Below are 6,000 nucleotides of genomic sequence, written 5' to 3'. Positions count from 1 at the left end.
GTTCGTCGCGAACAAGCAGTATTGGCCATTTGTATTCAAAGATCCAGTCAAAATTGTTGCTCCCGTGGTCGAGTGGTTAGCGTCACGCCTATCATGTCACTGCTGAATAATTCTGGTACTTTATATTCGATTAAAATTATAGAAATACTGTAATCAAAATTTGTTGTGGGTAACTAAACATCTCCGCCACGCTCTATTCAATTTTAGTACTTGTTCAGATAGCTAATAATAGCGAATGTTACATGAATTCATTATATAAATTGATGCGTGCACTAAATAATGATATCAAATGTGAAAAACTCTGATATCATTCGATGTTTATTTTGTTCAGAACAGAAAAAGAGGTTTATTTTATTTGCCCAATATTTTAGACGAAGCACCCATTGTCATGATAGGAAAGTATTTTTTCCATGTCAACATACCAACACACCACGCGTTGAGTGGTGGTGGTGTAGTGTCCAATTCGCTTCTTCTACTCTACGCACTGCCGGTGCTTGGGGTGAAAATGCAAGAGAAACTGTACATCATGTTCGAACATCATGTGAAACATTGGGATTAAACATCGTATGTTCAAACATATTACGAATACAAACATGTCACATTTTCAAACATAGGTACGAAAAAATCATGTTTGTACTCAAACACAAAAGTGTGAACAGTAGCGTGGACATGTTTATCCTGGACGCAGTGTTTTTTGTGAAACATGGAAGACTGATGGCAACTGTGTAATGTGCTAATTATAGTTATGATAACCATGTGACATGTACACGATTAAAATTCGGCTCTGTTACAGCTAAAATGCTAATGAGCCTTAAAAATAAATAAATGGGATAAAAAAAAACTGGATCAGCAACGTTAAGCATCAATGAGCCGTGTTCATGAACAGGGAAAAGCCTCTGTGAATAGAACTATATTATTAATTATATAACAATTCACAATAAAATAATATTTAAGGCTTCTTCTTGTGGATTTTTCGATAGAGATAACCACCTCCTTGAAGATTGCGTGCGATTGCTTGTATCTGAGTATTTTTAAGTTCTGAGGGAAAAATGAAAACGTTAAAAACCATAGATTATTGGTAAATAATAAAATAATTCATAACAAAAAAAATGTTGGAGATGTAAACGATAATTAAAAATAATAGAAAAAATACACACATACTCATACTTGAAAGTGTATGGACTTGAGGAAATAATATGTCAACGAAATGGCATCGAGATTACGTGTAGCCAGAACGTCGCGGATCGAAACAGTAGGTGGCAATCCTTTTTTGCGAAAATTTTCCATTAAAGATAACTTGTTATTTTGAAATTCAGAGCAATACCACACAATATGATCAATATCGTGATATTGCCACATTACCACAAATATATAGGTTACTACAAAAATAAAGCAGATGGGCTTTTTTTATGATATAGCAACATTCGCTTAAATTGAGTGCCTAAGGTTAGCATTTTTCAAAGTTTGCTATCACTATCGGATTTAGTGTTTCACAACGTATCAAAAAACGGAATGATAACTCGAAAAAGCGCAAGAGGAAGGATACCAGCTAAGATTTCTAGGCTCATTATATGTGTTGACTGCATACATCCTAGAGCAATACGCAAACAGCGATATTGAATTCTCTCCAGTTGCAAAATATGAGTACGGGCAGCGGATCTGAAGCAAAAACTTCCATACTTCGTAACAGATAGAACGGTTGATTTATACAACCTAATCAAACCGTCAGGATGGGCCCCCCACCAAGTCCCTGTTATGAATCGAAGAAAATTAATTCGTTTCTGACATTTTTGTTTCAAGTAGCCTATGTATTTACCCCATGTGCCTCTGGAGTCAAACACAACTCCTAAATACTTGAATGACAAGGAGTGCCTAATTGTTTTACCCAAAAGTTTAAGTTGCAGTTGTGCAGGATGGTGTTTTCTTGAAAACACAACCATCTCTGACTTTTCAGTAGAAAACTCAATACCCAATTTACAAGCCCAATCAACCAAATTATCAACAGAAATCTGCAAGGGATTATATTGATCAATACTGTCTTTGCCCATTACCGACACTACACAATCTTCTACATATTGTCTCAAAGTACAGTTACCTGATGAACAAACATCAATGTCATTTACATAAATGTTGTAAAGGAGAGGACTAAGACATGGCCCATGTCCGTAAAACTGACGAAGAACCATGGGGAAACTCAGATGTTTTTCACGCATCAGGTTAAACAGAAAACTATATAATTTCGAAGAAAACCCATTTAGATGAAATTTCTCAAAAAGAACCTTAATGGAAACTGAATCAAACGCCTCCTTGATATCTTGAAGGCGATGTTAACCTCTGATGTAAGGAGAGCAAGGCAATCATTAGTTCCTTTGCCTTTACGAAACCCGAACTGCGAAGGTGGCGAGATAGAATCATTTTCTCTAATAATTCGCGAATGCAAGAGAGCATTGCTATTGGTCTATAAGAATTATAATCAGGCGCAGGTTTACCAGGTTTCGGAATAGCTATAACTCTAATTTGTCGCCACTCATGCGGAACAACGTTCTGCTCAAGAAAAACATTGAACGATTTTAACAAACGTTTCTTCGAATTATCAGGATGGTTTTTCAATAAGTTGAATTTGATTCTATCTGACCCTGGAGCCGAATTGTTACATGACAGAAGTGCAAGCGAAAATTCAGCCATACTGAACGGAGGCGCAATATCATCAGATATCTCCAACAAGGAAGGTGGAGTGGATGTTGAGTCTGGGCATATCTTCTTGGCAAAGTCAAAGATTCACTTTTCAAAATATTCGACTTGTGCATTTGAAAGAGATGAATTTCTCATTTGTCTGGTAACTCTCCAAAGATTTCTTAGATGACTCTAGTGGAAGCCCATTCAAAAAATGACGCCAATAGCCTCTCTTTTTGGTTTTAATGGAGCTTTCGAATTTTCGCTCCAAATAAATGTAATTGTCTTAACGCTCGCAGGAGCCCGATTTACGCCAATCCTTGAACGCATTCGATTTTTCTTTATAAAGATCTGTACAATCTTGATCCCACCACAGATTAGGAGGACATCTGCGAAACGAATTCCCAGGAAAACGTTTCGTCTGAGCATCAATAGCACTGTCATGGATTAATCCAGCTAGAAAATTATATTCTTCTTACGGGGGTAACTCATGAACTAATACCACTGATTCTGAAATAATTGCAGAATATCTCTTCCAATCAATGTTTCTAGATAAATCATGCTGAAAATTTATACTCGTAGACGATTCAGACGATTCAGAATAATTTGAAATAGAAACGGTGATCGGCAAATGATCACTCCCATGTGGATCCTGGATAACCTTCCAATAACAATCTAAAGATAAAGAAGAAAAACAAAGGGATCAATCTAAGCGACTTGCGCGGCCTGAATTCTTGTTATATCACCTGTATTCAAAATTGTCATGTTGAATTCATCGCATAGATCATAAATAGAATTTGCTCTGCGATCGTCAAAAGACTCGCCCCAGCCAATGCCATGTGAGTTGAAATTTCCCAAAATAAGATGAGGTTGCGGTAGAAGCTCAATTATTTTCACAAGGTTTCTATAATAGAGCATTGTACTTGGTTGAATATAAATAGAAGCAATGCACAAATCTCTACTCTTGATACGTGCCTGACACGCAAGAATTTTAATTCCTGTGACTAAAGGCAGGGGAATCCTATACCTATGAGAACTACTCCATAGGAGTCATCACGGTCTAAACGAATAATATTGAAATCATCGATGTTTAACACAATGTCCGAACGAAAACATGTTTCAGATAGAGCAAACACATCACAGTTAAAAAAATGGAGCATTTGTTTGAAAGAGTCAAGTTTTGGTAGAAGACTTCTACCCGCATTTCAACAAAATGTCCCGCGTAGGATTACGTCCCGCGAAACGTCCCGCATTTGACAAAAGGAACGAAAATGTCCCGCGATATCAATATATTTCAATATTACAATTTGATCATGTTGATTTTCTTAAATGGATGAACCTCAAAATAAAACTTTTATTTGTCAGACTGTTCAAGAGCGCTACCAATGCATTCAACAATCAATACGTTGAGCTGGTTTCATTGCACCGACAGTGGAATTTTTGTTCAGAGAGTGTCAACAGGAAACGACAGCAACGAAATCGGAAAATTGATTTTTAATAAAGATTTTATGAAGATTTATAATGATTTTTATAAAAGTCCCCTATTGATCCGCAGGGACCAACGTGAGGCAAACGAAAAGTTCATCATTGGTCCTCTAGCTCGGTCAGGGCTTAACGTGTTAAATAAGCCGGACGAACTAGCGTATGCTGGACAGGAAGAGACAGGGTTGTTTGATGAAATATCGCAAATGAAGCAAATGTTGGCCGAAACCTCAATCATGGCTGATGAAAAGATGTATGTCGATATGTTCTTTTACCTTTCCGTGGCTTCGGTAGTCAGCTATCTCTCCAATTTTGCTATTCGCTTAAAAGTTTTCTATAGGCCGCAATTGGGGTATGTTGGGAAGGTTGGCGGTCTACGCGACAATGTGTATCTCCAGTCGATCCATTATCCATTCTCCAGTGATCTTTTGGCATAATGGGCTGATCCCCGTTTCGGCATAAAGACCACATCACCTTCGCAAGTTTCGGCAAGCACATCGTACTCGAACTCGTACTCAAAAGAAGAACGGCTTGGACATTCCCTTCTTATCTGTCAGAAAATGACCTTCTTCGAAAACTTGATGTGGATGATATATTCGACGTCATCGCTTACCTGGGGAACGTAAAGTACCCGGTCCCCGGCCATTCGTTGAATTCTAGCATCAAGCACGTCTCGTCTTCCATTATGAACACGAAAAGAAGTTGTTCACTTCTTTCGCCGGGAAGAAGTTTTTCACCAGCACCTGAAGCTACTCCTTCTGGATGATTGCCTGCTGCTCAGATACTGCCGGTCTCGTTTGACGCTTCCGCATAAAATTGTCCATTTTGGTCAGATTCTTCTTCACCGGTTGTTTCGATCTCCCGGCTTAAGGAGCGACAGAGAGAGGATGTTGTAAATACCAGATCGGCTATGTCTGGCGGACACAAAGTGTCTCAGGATGTCCAACTCCTTTGCTGTGAGGTGAAGCTGATAGTATGAAAAAACCATGAAGTTGCTTGAGTGCTGCTGCTGCTTATCAACAGCCTTGAATAATTTTTATTGTAGGCTTAATAAACGTAATATTTAAGGAAAATTTGTTGCATTAAATTATTTTTTGTAGTTTTTTTTTCATCGCCATCCGAAAATAGTCCATTTTTTTAATGCATACGTCAACAGTAAATTAGATGAAAAATGGATTGAAATTTTCGAGCATTCCATTCGGTAATTTGAAGAAAATTGTTGAATTTGAATCTTGCTTGCCAAGCTTCAATGCTCTAACTGAGCGACTGATTTTCAGGCGTAAACAAAATCTAAACCACCGAAAAATCACAACTGAATGACGATACTTAGAAAGAAATAATACAGATCAGGTTTAATTGCAAGGACACTGTTAAGTGTTTCACGAATAAATGAGGCTCGCTAAACTATGGTTTATTTTCACATAACGTATATACATAACGTTTTGTTTTTGTGTTCCGCGTTGGACCTTTAACCGTCTGGTCACTTTATCTTAAAGGTTTCCCTTTGGGACGGAAGAATATCATCCAACGATTTTTCGATGATCCCGAAACGTTCGGGTACTTTCGAATTCGAAAAAAAAATCTTGTAAGGAACATTCTCAATGATTGAATGTTGAGGAGAGTCAATTGGATTTTGAACCGAACTGAGTGAAACAGGATCATTTGTTGGTTGTGTCGAATTGTTTGTTAGGATGGGTGTCGTATTTGACTGTAATTGATTTTTCTTTTTGTTTAAAGGATGAACTTCAGAAAAACCATTACTAGGAGAATCTACGATGCTCATATCAACATTGGAGGGTTCGTTTTCCTCCATTTGAAAAAAATTGCGCAACAAAACTGAGAACA

This window comes from Toxorhynchites rutilus, chromosome 3 (assembly GCF_029784135.1).
Source record: "Toxorhynchites rutilus septentrionalis strain SRP chromosome 3, ASM2978413v1, whole genome shotgun sequence".
NCBI lineage: Eukaryota > Metazoa > Arthropoda > Insecta > Diptera > Culicidae > Toxorhynchites > Toxorhynchites rutilus.
Note: the sequence above shows the minus strand (reverse complement) of the source record.